The following is a 14999-nucleotide window of genomic DNA, read 5'->3' on the forward strand; positions in this document are numbered from 1 at the left end:
TCTGGTGGATGTTTTTTAATCATTGGAAAAAAAAAGGGGGGGCGGGGGGAGGGATTCTTTCTTTTGCCTTAATGTGTGGACTGGGAAATCTCAGAAAAAAAATCTATTTGTGTTTTGGGATTTGCAGTGTGGGTTTTTTTTTTCACCCTAATGCTTCTTTAAGTGCACTCTGAACTTGTCTCCTTTCCTTCCCTCCCTCCAACCATAATATCAGTCTGAAAATGTCTCTGATAAGGCAACTTACTATGAATGTCTCAAAATTCAGTTGACGCAGCTGTATTTGGGAGCTATGTAATGTACTTGGAAGTGTTCTTGTTCCTCTATTCTGGTGAGCACAGGAGGGTCCTTGCCATGGGGTTTCTTGCTCTAGCATTGTCAGTCCCAGCTGAATCTTTGCATTTTCAGAGATGAACACCTGTGTCTAAGGACTCATTATTCTTCCACTTCAGGCCATGGGGCAACACTTTCACTGTTTTGAATAAATGGGAACAGGCTGAGTGGCAAAAATGTGCTGCTCTCTTGCATGATGTGCTAAAGGCACCAGGTGTTCTCCCTGCAGGACCAAGTTTGCTCTGGTTTCCATGAAGACCTGTGGGGATTACTGCCAAGTTACTTGGAAGCTCTGTGTCATTTCTCTCCTTGTTTTTAAGCTGCTTTCCAAACAAAACCCAAAACAAACAGAAAGCCAGGTGACATCCTTGTTCTTGTTGGCAGCTGCTTGTATCTCCTGCAATGGAATGGCATGACACCTTCTCTTCTTTTGGCCACTGCATTGACTTGGCAGGATCTGAGACAAGGTATGGCTTACACGGGGGATCCACTGGCATCCATCTCTTACACAGATGGTGTGAGATGCTTTTGGGCTGATATTGATGCTTCATGTCTGCCATAGCTACTAAAGCCAACTGTAAAGCAAGAGAACCAAATTAATGTTCTCAGCAAATTTGTAAACAAAGTGAACACTGAGCCCCTTGAACGTTACTGGTGAGGCCAGTCCCTGGTGTAAGCAAGTGCTTTGACACAAATGGCTGCCATAGTGTTGTAAGGGCATATTAAAAGACTATTAGCTAATGTGCTATCTTTGCTTACAACTCTGGGCCTTCACCCTGACCTGGAACTGTGGCAACAACCAACCATGGGAGGGACAGGGATGAGGCTCTAAAACACCAAGATGATAAATTCAGAGCAAGAAAAATAAAATAAAAAAATAAAAAACTCATTTGTATTTAATTAATAAATTTGTTCCTTTGTGTGAATTTTGACTACAAGGAAAAAAAAATCACACTGAAAAGACTAAATATAACTCAACAATGTGTCCATCTACAGCAGTTCAACATGCTTTTCTCTTTTACACTTTTGTGTGGTCCAGTGTAGTATAAATAATTGCCATTGTTATATACCCATGCAATAGATGAGGAACATGGAACATGCTCCTGAGCATGCGTGTAGTAGCATGGGTATGGTACGTGAGTGCAGCAAATGACAGTGCTCCAGAGAGGGAGGTCTGGCCTAGCCAGACCTAGGGAGGAGGCATGGTGTTTCTCAGCTTGTTGGGCTTGCTCAGCACAGGCTGAAAGGATAGCCAGGTTTCAAGGTATTGCCACAAGTTACATTTCCAATAATTTCATCACATCTACCCTTCAGATTTTATGGAGCCAGTTGCTCATTTTAGGCAGATGGAAAGAATTCCAATTTGCTGCTATTTCTGTCCAGAAGAAGAAATAAGGCAAAACTGGGAGAGGCATGGCTATGATTATTCTTTGTTACATGAGAGGACCATTTGTACTTCCAACTTGCTAGAGACTGTTATAGCTTACTGTGAACGTAGAAATCTTTCCAGTGATTTAACAAGGATTACTTAATCACCCGCTTAAATGCAGTTGTTCTGGCTGGATTCTGACAGTCCGTGTGAAATATGCAGTATGAGGAGGAAAAACAAAACAAAACCAAACCAAACCAAAAAAAAAAAAAAAAAAAAAAAAAAAAAAACACGGGAGTGAAGGATTTTGTCTTGCATTTCCAAAACACTTCTGAAAAGTGAAATTAATTTGGTTACTGTTTTGCTCATGCTATGGCTCCACAGGGCAAAATCTTACCCAGAAGAGAAGCTTTGCAACACCAAAAACAGAATCCTGTCTCTCCAAAGGGATTGGAGCGGCTTCACCTGTGAGGTTTGTGTGGTTCCCTTAAACAGTGGTGAGCTGTGCTAAAAGAGCTTGTGTCCCATGCCAGCGGCTTCAGCAGGTGAGCTTGCTGGCAGGAAACCGACTGATTTGGTGGCTGTGGGCTGGGTTTGACCCTGTCAGTGCCTGAGTTAAATGGCTAGGGAATGAGAATTTTAAAAGCTGAGCTTTGTTCAGTAACCAACAGAGATAATTGTCAGAGAAAGGTGATGGACTGTTTGCAGATTGTGAAAATTTCTATCAGTGGTATGGCCAACCCTGTCCCTGACTTGGGCTGCTCCTGCAGTTGTGGATAATATCCATATAAAATGTTATCTTGCCATGTGAAGCTTTTGTTTTCCATGTTGTTGGTGGATTTTCAGTTTCAACATGATAGTGCGCTAATGTTGTCTGCCAACATCCAGAAGTAAATGAGGATTGATATTGCTCCAGTTACTCAAAACCTTCATGTTTCTAGCAACTGAACTTGTGACCTCCAGCAGGCTGGCACTGACATGGGCATCAGGAAGTTCAGTGTGTTGAAAGGGCACATAAATACTCTGAGTCCATTGGTGATGTACAAGAGTATCTTTCAACCACAGAGCTACTGAACAGCATTACCATAAACCTTGTTCCTGCTTTGCTTTTTAACCATGCCTGTCAGATGGATTTTAACATCATGATCTCTCCTCAAAGAGATGAAGTAAATAAGTGATTCACTTTAAATATTGAAAAAGTACAGTTATCCTTGTCAAGAAGAATAAAATTGCTTTGTAACTTGTAAGAAGCTCACAACCTGCTTGCCACAGATCTTAGCTCTGCAGACATTGTGTGTAGGATGGCAGGCAGGCAAGATGTGCTCACCAGGGGATCAGATTTGCTCAGGGTTCATCAAGGCAGGATACTGCACACTAACTAAAGCCCAAGATCTACAGGTCCACTCTGATGGGGAGCAGACACATGGGGCTGATCCTGGGACTAAAACTGCTTGCATGGGGAAACATGCAGGGAGCTCCATGGTCACCATGTGAACTTGCACTGGGAGCTGAAGGCACACACTGAATGTTTGCAGTCATTGGTGCCTGGAGGAGGCAGGTGCTTTCCAAACCACATGAGTGACACTGACCACCACAGAATGAATTTTGATGCTGTCATCCTCACTTGACAGTCACGATTTTTGAGTAGGAGCTCACGTCTCTGTAAGTGTGTTTTGAGAGGTTTTTGCAACCTGTGGGTGTGGAGGCCCCATGGCTGCAAGCCAGGCTCAGTCCCTTGCCACAGTGAAGAGTGGGACTGGCTCAACAGCTGATACAAAATTTTCCTGTCTCGGTCCCTTTTGTTTGCCGTCACTGTTAAACATTAACTAAGTTCAGCACCTTACTTTTGTTCCAGCCTACTGCACAAATGACCACTGCTGAGAAGACATGTGGCTCTTTTCCACTTGCAGGGTCACCTTTGCTGCATGGGGACCTGTATCTGGTGATGTTAAAACTGTGTTTCTTACAGTTGCTTATTGGTGGACAAGGTCCAAGTGGCTTTTCTTTGCTCTTCCCTGTCAAATCTGTGGTGTATGAATATTAATGCCTTTCACTGAAATACCAAGGACTTAGCTATTTTCTAGGTTATGATGTGCAGAGCTCCTTAACTGGGCACAGGTGACATTGTTAGGAAGCAAGTGTATCACTACAGTTACTGAAGAAAAGAAAGAGTTGAAAAAGCCTCAGAACAAGTCTGCAAAAAGTTCTCAGGGGCAGTTTTGTGGTAACCACCATCTGCTCTTGACTCCTTGGTTCAGGAGCAGTGTTTGAGTGAAGCCTGTTGCTTTCTAGATGTGTTTGTGCTTAGCCAGGTAGTATTACGCGTGCTGCCCATCTGTATATTTTGCTGGGTTAAAGCTGCTTATGAAAAAGGCTGCAAAGAAATGTATTTGATTAACTTAGTTTGCAACGTACATGAGATTTTAGAAAAATATATATATTATAAAGTTTTAATGTGTTTTGTGTTTTGCAGATCTAACTCCCCCTTTCTGCCTTCCTTGTGGAGTGGAAGACCACTGTTAACAGGCTCCTCTTGCTTCTTGTTTTTGTAACCACACCATTAACGGCATTGCTACAGCTGCAGAGTCATTCTAGTCTGCCATTTCCTTTGCTACCTGGTAAAACTTGCTGCATTGAAAAAGTAATACTTCCAATGTTAGTGGTGAAATGAGTGTTTTGTTCTTGTTCCATTTCCTGCGTCAGAATTTCTGCTATAAGAAATACTCTGTTACAGTCAACTTGCTTTAAATCAAGCTTTAGCATGGCAACATGTTAAAGAAAATTTCAATTTCTTGCACCAAACTCTCATACACACAATTTGAACTTCAGTCTTGGTCCATGGTTCCTCCAGTAAATACACACACCCTATCTTATAAAGTACTAATGGATTACAGCTGGAATAACAGATTAAAAGGAAGTCAGAACACCTGCCTCTGATCACCATAAAAACATCAGCAATACCTTTTCCTCATATTGCTGGTGGTTTGCTGACTGCATGGAAAGGGATCTGTAACTGGTATTAATTACAGTGGAGTATTTGCTAATTGCTTGTGCTTTACAATAAATACTAATATACCTGAGGAAGTGAAATAAAAGCCATGACAGTTAATTTCAATGGATGCTGTTAGTTTAGTGGGGAATCTGATCTTAACCGGTGCTTGAGATTGTTTAGTAACAGATTTACAATTTACATGAAAATGAACAATTTTTTGGTTTTATTTGTTTGTTTTTTTCCTCCCTTAAGCAAAGCCCTCCCACTGTACTAATTTTGGTGTCTGTGAACTACCTTTTGGCCTATCCAGCTGACCTCATGTCGTCTAACCCACCCCTTGCAACACACCTTTTTTTGCAACAAGATTTAAAGCACCTTTTCCCCCACTACATGTTTTGGTAAAACTGCTTTTCTTGGAGATTCATGAGAGGGAACCAGATAGAACAATAAACGACAATTTGTTTTAGGGGTGTTTTAGGCAAGAAAAAAATATATTTTATTGCATTGTTTGCTTTTTTTCTGAACTCTAGATTTCTTTAACCCTCAAATGCATAAACAAATTGTTATAAACTTTTTAAAGTTTAAAATAGCGTGTATTTATTTTGTCACTGCATTTCAATACTTGTTCTTTCTTGAATTTGATTTCCGTAATATTATAGCAGCAAACTATCTTTAATTTGAAGCTTGTGGTAGCAGGATCAGTATTTGTCCCCCCCCCCCCTTTTTTTTTTCAGTTTACGCTACTCTATTTATGTTAAAAATTTATTGTTTCTGTGCCTCCATTTGAAGTAGGAATGGACATAGTGGATTCCATGAATTTCCAGCAACTACAGGAAGTAGAACTTGAATGTAAGCACCAAATAACTTCACAATATAACTACAGAAACGTTCATATATGACCATATGACACTTTTGAGTGGCTGAGGATTTAGTATATTTCATACAGATAAACAAGCTTTATTTGTCTCTTGCAGATTTCCATAGGTGTTAACATTCTTTTCTAAAGGATTAAACTTGCCTTTTTTTTTTTTTTTTAAGAAGAAATTGGTAAAATTGTGTGCAATGTGTTTTCTGATATAGAATTATGAAAATAAGGTTAAATAATATGTGTTGCTCAATGAGCTTACTTGCCATTTTTTCCGATTTACATTCGTTTTTAGCTGTTATGTTTATGAATACAGCATGTCATGCTTTTTGTTGTAACTTTCCCTCTTTGCATGTATTTATATTGGAAGTCAGAACATGCAGCAGTCAGACTGTTCTAATTTTAAGACTGCATCATAAACTTTTAGCGCAAAAGAAATATAAATAGTATTCAGTCAATTCAAGCATCTTCTTATCTCTGTTTAAATTGTAACCAGGAAATATTAGCTCACTCCACATAAGAAGTTTCTAATTGCTGAAAAATATTTTAAAAACCCTTTCAGACATAGGTTTTAGAAACAAATATTTCATGGGGACAGACTTCAGATTTCAGCAAACAGAGCTGACAAAATGAAATATAGGCCATAATTCTGAAAATTCTGCTTGATGAGGAAAAATAACTGTTTGTTACACAGTCTTCAAATTCAAATCAAATCTTATCTTCAATGACTTTTTTATTATTATGTAGTATTTGTGTTGGACAATTAGCTAAAGTAGACATTTATTTTCATTTTCCATCAATTTGTAGATAACAGTGTCTCTAGAAGTTAACATTAGCTTTAGAAAATAATGAGATTGTGAAATTTTAAACTTTTTTCTTTTTGTTTTTAATTTTTTGTTTGTTTTGTTGTTTATTTTTATTATATATATTTTAATATTCCTATGCCAGCCTTAGTGATGTCCTGGGGTAATCTTTGCTTGAAAATAACCAATGAATAATGGATTATTCATTTCTCAACTGTGCAGTAGCAAAAAACTATCAGAAACTTTTGGCTGTTTCAAAGGTTCTGACGTACCAGTGACCCCACAGAAAAAACATTCCCATCTCAACCAAACCATTATTTTCTCAGCTGAAAGAGGAGCTGATGTTCTGGCAGGTAACAGAGCTTTTGTGGGTGCACAGAATGCTTCAGGTGGAAGCGTTCAGGTGGAGCAGGACCAGCTTCAAGTTGGGATCTGGCTGCCCTGCACTGGGTCCTGCTGTGGCTGGAGGATGTCTCCCTGAGAAATGACCCTCCAGGTGCTGTTCCGGCTGATGGCCAGCATGAGGAAGAACTTTTTCCCTTTGTGCCTGTTGGGATTTCCCATGTTGCAGCCTCTGGTGCTGCCTCTGCGCTCCTGCAGCACCAGAGGAGCACGGCTCTACCTTCAGGACCTCCCGGTACTGGGATGTCTACCAAGGCATGCCATTCAGTTGTGGATGACTCATGTGGGGAAAAGAAAGAGAACCTTTTTGGTGGTTGTGATCAAGTGATCTATGGAGAGGCTGTGGATAATTCTGTGGCATGTCTTTGACTTGTGACAAAGAAATCTGTCATTTGCCATATGCTCACATTTTATAGCAATAACATTTTTTCCCAAGAGTCTTGGATCTTAGGAACTGTATCAGAAATACTTTAAAGACTTTTTCCATTTGAGCATTTTTATTTTAAAAAATTAGTATCACTAACTAAAATTTCTGCATAAACAACACTAAAACCTAGTGGCAGTGATCGTTACTCTTTTGTTGACCACTGCAAAAATTTCAGTGGCTGACATTTTTATTATTATTATTATTTTAAAATTTTCAAAAAACAGGGTTGCTCAGAAACTTTGCACAAAGGACTTGATCCCAATCAACAAAGTAGCTTATGAAGATTAATGGCTTTCTGCAAAGGCAATTCAGACATAGCTCTGCGGGGTGAGTGAATGCTCTTAGAGATGCTCCTGTCTCCTTTGCCTCTCTGCCCCATTTTCCCCTGCCCCAGGGAGATGCCCTGCGTGGTGCTTACAGATTGCTACCCTAACCATGTGGATGTCGTAGAAATTCAGTTTGTGTGTCTGTCATTGACAAGCATTTCTGTGAGTTTCCTTTTGGGGATGCTGCCTCTGTGTGTGTGTGTGGGGGGAGGGGGGGGCGCCCAGGACCGGAAACGACACACAACGAAAGACAGTGCTCGTGTGCCTGGTATTGTTTTGACAGCATAGTCTGAAACTCGGGGCTGTAACTGTGGTTTTTATACAATGCTTGCAATTCAATAGCCTAAGGAAAGAAAAAAAAATCAGAAAAAAAAATCTTGGTAGTTTTCTAACTCTTCTTATTAAAGACTTTCTATTTGCTTGAATTTATATGGAAAATGGATTTTAATCAAAAAAGAATAATTAGCAAGACCATAGCATTGCCTTGAAAGGTTTGACTCATCCTTATTCATTACTTAGGCTGGAAATGAATGATTTTAAAGGAGTGTACAAAAGTAACAAAACAATCCCTTTACACAGGAAAACGAGGGTTTCCCTAAACTCTGAGGAGGGTGGGAAATGAAACTGAGATTATCCAGACACTGCAGCCTGTCATGCCTGTCACTAGGGTGTTTAGCCACTGGGGCTATTCTATTCACTGCTATTCTTGATAGCCTCTTCTTCTTCTTGTTACCTAATGCAGGCAGAAATCAATGAGCAAACCATACAAAACAGTTCTGGCGTTTGCTATAACTTGAAAAAACAATACATCAAAAAGCTTTTGGAGGCATATTTTCAATGTACTTCCACCTGAGGCATTGCTTACATGAGGACAAATTGGACCCTTGATTAGATTTGAGGGAAGTTCTGATAGTTCCAGTATAAGCAGTACCCTGTATCACTTACACTGCCCCATTGTGAACAGTGGGTTATGGTTCTGATTTTCCTTCCCTTTCCTCCATACAGATGCATCTAAGTGGCTATTTTAATTTATTTAAAAATCAGGCAAAAGAGACAAGAATTATTTACTGGTGTAAAGTGTATGTATTTTACATTTTGCTTTGCAATGCACTCTACTGACAGAATCTGGAAGTAGTTCTGCTATTGCCCTGTGTCTTATTTTCTGGTACTTTTTCTGATACTTGTACTTAATCTGCTTTGTTGCTCGTTTATCTGTTTTCATTCTGTGTTTTTCCTAGATTTGCTGTATATTTTCAAAATGTAAATCTCCATGTGAATCATCAGTCCTAGAGGTACTAGTGCTAACTATTTGGGCTAGTTATCTTCCTTCTATGCTTCAGAGCACGGATTTCTCATTGCTATAAACACAGCAAACTCAAATTTAATTTTAAAACTTTATTTCCTCAGGCTGGAAGCATGTTTCTTTCTAGAAAACCATCTATCTTGTTTCTTTAATTTTTATCTCTAGAATTATATGGCTTTCTGTTTTAGAATTGCATATCCAAGACTTGAACAAGAAATTCAAGGTATTTATTGAATTTGAACTTTGTAGAGATTCTCTCAACCCCAGTTAAAATCTTGGTATGCTAATTTAACATGCTTCCTAATTTTAAAAACTTGTTTTAGCTCTGACCAGAATAGTAGCTAATGCAGTCAGCTGCCACTTTTGCAGCAGGTTCTCTGTCTTCCTTGTTTCTTATGGCCTCAGAAAGCAGTCCAAGGTAAATTAAGGAGATGTGATTATTAGGGCTTCTGAAAGATTCAGTAGTCACCAATGAAAATGTATAATAAAAAGAACCAAGCTACACCAACAAGTGAAGTCCCTGAAAAAGCCTGGAGGCAAAATGGTTATAATTAAAACCTGAAAGCAATGAGTTCATAAAGAAGTAAACGAAGAGGAGAGCTCTCTGTAAATGATGATCTAAAAAGTGTTCTGGGTTGTGAGACCTCATTTCAAATGTATTCATTAAATAATATTTGAATCATTTAACAGTTTGAACTCTACTGCACTGTTAATATCTTAAGGGGACCTTTTTTTTTTCAGTAACAAAGAAGTCTTTGTTCTTAGTCTATGCTTGGGCTGTGCTTTGGATATTAGTTGGAAACCTGATAGCCTGACATTGCTCAAAGTCTGTGAGTACAATGTGAGTCGTCTGCAACTGGGATTAAAACAGGCCTTTTGTACCAAGATGCTGAGAGGCCAAGTGATCCTGGAAAAGCAATGGTTTTGGATGGCAGGAGACGTTTAACCCTTTGTGCTTGTGGCAGGGAGCCAGGCGTGTTGCTGTGTGAAGCAGAACCCAAGTGTTTGTAGGGGACGAGGTGGCCCATGTTGCACAGGGGTAGCCAGGGCTGCTTTGTGTATGGGTTGTTAGTCTACTTGAGTAGTTACTGTCAAATAAGCAAATAGTGCCTTGTATGGAGAGCATGTGGGCATATCCCCCACCTCCTGTCCCTGCCTCGCTGCCCAGCCTGTGCTTGCTCCCTTTGGAACAGGCCACAGAATCACAGAATTGCAGGGGTTGGAAGGGACCTGGAGAAATCATTGGGCCCAGCCCCCTTGCCAGAGCAGGTTGCCCAGGTAGGCCTCCAGATGGGCCTTGAATATCTCCAGAGAAGGAGACTCCACAACCTCCCTGGGCAGCCTGTTCCAGTGCTCCATCACCCTCACCGTGAAGAAGTTCTTTCGCATGTTGGTGCGGAACTTCCTGTGCTCCATTTTGTGGGCATTGCCTCTTGTTCTGTCCCCACTGAAAAGAAGTTGGCCATATCCCTTTGTCTCCCACAATTAAGGCATTTATAAACATTGATAAGATCTCCTCTCAGTCGTCTTTTCTCAAGGCTGAACAGACCCAGGTCTCAGCCTTTCCCAGGTCCCCATGATATGCTGTGGGTGTGCTTTTAATCAGGGCTACGAACCAACGTTCACCAATGGCTCAGAAAGATGAGCTGTTCTGTAAGAATTCCTGAAGTAACATTATAAATAAGAAATACAAGATTATTTTTATTTTGCCTAGTGGCTTTTGAATTCTGGGCACTATGTTCTCAGGCTTTGCTCTGTACCCACAGAAACTGCAGCTTGATTTTCAGTCAAGACTGGGTTTTTGGGACCCTTGCACAAGTAGTGCTCTGAAAAAGAGTTTTACCAAAGACCTCCAAATGTTGTCAGTGGGAACGTATTTGCTGTGTTAAATGGACGTAAGATGACAGTGAAAAGTGGGGGATCCTCAGACATGCAGTCCTGTGGGGGGTTCCCCAGGAAAGACTGGTGCAGTCTGTGCAGCATCAGTTCCTGCAAAACAGCAACATCTAAAAATGCATGCAATAACCTGTGCTGCTCCCACAGAGCAGTACAGCTGTGCATGGGCAGAAAGGCTTGCTTTTGCAAGTGACAAAAGAGAAGAACTTGCAGACACAGCGTGTAAAATATCACCTGATTTCAACATGTAAAAAGGAAGTGCCAAGGTGAATGCTGTTGTGAACCGAACGCTCAGTGAAAATTAAGTCATCAAGACTTTACAAGATAGCCTCTGGTTTTCTCCTTTCACAATAGTTCAATTTATAAGATGATGAAAAATGAATTAACTTTAGAGGTTTCCTGGCATTACTCACAGTGAAAGCTAGACTTTCGAGATGCCCAAATATTGTTCCTGCTCCACCAAGTTTACATAAAGTCCCACCTGGTTCAAGTTTAAGAAAACAGCAGAACAAAGTCAATCTTATAAACTTAATAATAAAATACTGAGGGGAGTTAAATACTGATTATCCATATAGAGAAGTACTATTTTTTATTTATGTTTCTCTGAGTTATTCTAGAAAATATAATTTTTTTACAGTTCCTGCAGCCAAACTAATTCTTTTGTGTTGTTTATATGATTGAATCGTCTTTTACCTCCATTACAAGGTGGATCTGCACCCCTCTCAAAAAAGAGCCTTTCCTTACCCACTGCTCCTTCCAGTTCTTGGGAATTAAAGGAGGCACACACCAACAAGTATTGTCTCCTCTTGAGTAAATTTTCTCCTGATTCTGCTCTGTATTTGCTGCAGTATTGAGCTCATCTGGTGTCTTCACACGTTTGCCATCTGAATTGTTCTAGTCACTGAGTTTGCTTTGATTTTGAGATAGAGGGGATGTCGTAGTTTCCCTAAGTATTCCAGGGAGAAGTATTGAAAACTTTCCTGGCAATGTCAGCCACCAGTCTTAGAAACCTGTCCTTCAAAATTTTCAAATTCCTTTTATTGCGTATCCCTGCAAGGGGTAGAAATCAGTGCCTGGAAAAATGTGTCAGCTTTTTTGCAAAGTAACTCTTGGGAGCCTGTACTCTAAAGACGGGACTCATCACTTTGGATGTACATGACATGTAGCAGCAACCAAATGCTTTTTTGTATTGCTCCACATGGCTGCACTACCAAACATTGTAGAGGTTATTTAGCAGCTAAAATTTGTATACCTGAAGCCTTAAATATTAATGAAGGGTATCTGTTCTGGGGGTGTAAACACCATTGAAAAGTAAGATGTGGTTTTGCTCAATGGAACAGCTTAAAAGACTTCTTGCTAATGGCTAGCTGGGCTACAGTTTTTTTTTTTTTTTTTTTTTTCTCCTAGCATATGGGCTTGTTTTGTACAGTTTATGTGGTGGTTTTTCGTTAGATTCTCAGTGGTAATGAGCCCACACAGTTGATTGCTTCAGGGAGAAAAAAATCATTCTGAATAGGTTTGCTGAATAATTATGAACTGAGCTGAACTCTTACATTTGCTTACTAATTGTATGGTTCGTGATGTTTTATGTATGATGCATTCATTTTGTTAAAAGGATTTTTCTTATTTTTATTTTTATTTTTTTGCTGAGCAGCAACTTTTCTCAGTGCAAGTTAAACTGACAGTGGAAAGAGCTGAATTCAAGTCTGATGAATTGATGTTTTAATTATTTTTTTAAAAAATAAACCCCACTATTTCGTTTTCAGAGCTTGCAATATGAAACCCAAAATCGTGCTATTGTCTTGAGAGTTGAAATAAATTAATCCCCTCAATTTCAGATTTGGCAGGAGCAATTACTATTGTTAACTTAGAAAATAATCTCCTGCAGCTACAACTATTTAAATAATGCCCTTCCCTGCTTCCCTCAAGATGACCAAAACCCAAAGACTGAAAGTAAAATAAATAAATAAAGTAAAATGTACTTTTCACTATTTGGTGCATCTCAAGAAAGGCTTCCTTGGTGTTGCAGCTGTGGCACTTTGTCACTGACCTGTTCCTGTGATGGTAACAGTCTGGGGGAAACCTTCTACAATGCTCCCCAGCATTGTGCTGGAAAGCCATGGTGTACGCGGTGCAGTTGTCAGCTTCTGGCTGTGTTTTGCTCAGGATATGTTCCAAGTTAGAAACCAGGCTGAGCCTTCTTCTGACATTTAACAAATAGTGAATGTTTATACCAAGAGCCTGTAGAACACTATAGCTGGTACAGTACCTTACCACTTCAATCAGCTCACTGTTTTTGCTATCAAAATATTTAGGCTGATATTATTTCCATATTTGTCATCGGACAGTTATACAATACTTCCAAGCTGTAGCCAGATGCAGGGAGTGCTTCCTGCGAGTTACTGCGCTGAAACTTTCAATGTTGAAATTTGCTCCTAGAAGATGCTGATGTTAGGCCAGAAGGAGGTGAACAGAAAAGCCTTCTGGTACAGCAGTCTGCGGAAGGAGCGAGCAAGCAGTTAGCCATTGCTTGCAGGCTCGAGTGGCCAGCCCAGCAGCTGTGGCCTGGCAGGGACACTTATGCTGGTTGGCACAGATGAGAGAGGACAGGAAATGAGCAATAACGCTTATCCAGAAGCATTCAAGATGGCTAGCTCATGGATCAAGGAAGTCTCCATCCCACTACTGTGTTCTCCTTTACAGCATCATTCTGCTCTTCCATGGAGAGACAGTGCGTCCTCCACCTGAAAAACAAATGGACTCTGCATCTTCCAGGAAATGAAAGGTGAGACTTCTTAATCAGTAAATATCTGTCATTTCTGAAGGATTTGAGCTCTTATGTGGATGCCAATATACATAAATCATTGCAAGAAGCATCTGTGAGAATACCCTCTTAAAAGCAGGACCCTCTGATTTAGAGAAGAGATGTAATTTTGCAGAGGCCTGAGGTCCTTTTACACCAGCAATGGTAATTCTTCACAGCAGAAATCTATCTGCCTTACAGGAGTAAGTTCCTTTCACAGCAGCTGTCACACAACTTTCATCGTATCTCTGGCGCAGAGAGACCAGCCTATTTCCCCAGAGAAATAGCTATACATAAATGCAGCAACAAAGGGTCAGCTGTGATAAAAAGGGTCAGCTACAAATGAAACCCAAGGTGATTACAATAGTAATTAATGTCCAAGAATGTTCCTGCCATATATTGTTCGACTGGCATGTGGTATCTTAAATGGAAAATATCTTTTTATGGCATCCTACCATGAACACACAACAAAATATGGATTCTAGCTAAGCTAGAAACTTTTACTTCTCTGAGGAGGACACTTCGCTTGCTGACCTGTTGCAGCAAGGGCTGATCACGGTCCTTACCCATGTCAAAGATTTGCCAATGCTGTTGTGTGACTATACCAGCAGGAGTGGTATTAAAAATCCAATTATTATTATTATTATTATTTTTTTTTACAATGTTCTTCCCTGTTTTGTTGTACTTACAGTTTTGATTGGCACTCTTAAAATTATTTCAGCTTTCTTTCTTCTCCCACACCCCCTTTCTAATTTTTTTTTTTTTCCTATGGAGTTCAAGGCCATGAACTCCAGTCCTGCTGCCCGTGGCACCTGCAAACAGGGGAACCACCGTGTTTTTGGCACTGTGAGCCTGCTGCTTGAGCTGATGGAGAGGCACATGGGAACATGCCAAGTGCGCTTCCTGGAAGGGTAATGCAGCGAAAGATCTTGCTTGCTGCAAGAACCGATTTCTTAGCTGGAGCACTAGAGTGCTAGAGTCCAGCCTCTACTTCAGTCAAGAGAAGTCGTTCGTGTGTGAGACAGATGGCCCTGGGAGAGCTGAAAGAAGTCTCGGGTCAGAGGGGCCCTAGGGCACTGAGCCCCAGCTCCAAAACAGAGCCCTGCGAGGACTGCAGCCCCCGCCTGGTTTCGGCATCACCCACTGCACCATCAAGACGCGTGCAGCAACCATCAGCCGCCCTCGCTCTTTGCCGTCTTGCCCTCACTACACCAGAACACGGCGCCTGGACGAGCACCCCGGCACCGGCGACCCCCCTGCCCCCAGGGGCCGGTTCCGGTGCGGCGTTCCGGGCGTGGGGGCCGGGGCCTGGCGGGAGGCAGCCGCGACGATGCCCCCCGACGGCGCCTCCACCGTGCCCCCCCCCCGGCGAGCGGGGGCTGCGCGCGGGGCGGGCGGGCGGCAGGGGGCGCTGTGCCCGTTCGGAACGGACGCTCCGACGGCGCGCACGCAGGCGCAGAGGGAGGCGCGGCGGCCCCGGGCG

General features: G+C 41.3%; 1 long non-coding RNA gene across 3 annotated transcripts; it reads left to right on the forward strand.

Moving 5' to 3' along the window:
• Positions 1-221: 221 nt before the first annotated feature.
• LOC118175115 lies at positions 222-10138 on the forward strand. 3 transcript variants are annotated; one of them, XR_004754885.1, is made up of 4 exons: positions 222-5540; positions 7423-7515; positions 8983-9040; positions 9559-10138. It is a non-coding gene; the product is annotated as an uncharacterized LOC118175115 (long non-coding RNA). The 3 variants fall into 3 exon arrangements; XR_004754883.1 differs by having other exon boundaries at positions 8983-10138; XR_004754884.1 differs by having other exon boundaries at positions 9006-10138.
• Positions 10139-14999: the final 4861 nt, after the last annotated feature.

The sequence above is a fragment of the Oxyura jamaicensis genome, chromosome 15, assembly GCF_011077185.1.
Source record: "Oxyura jamaicensis isolate SHBP4307 breed ruddy duck chromosome 15, BPBGC_Ojam_1.0, whole genome shotgun sequence".
Classification (NCBI taxonomy): domain Eukaryota; kingdom Metazoa; phylum Chordata; class Aves; order Anseriformes; family Anatidae; genus Oxyura; species Oxyura jamaicensis.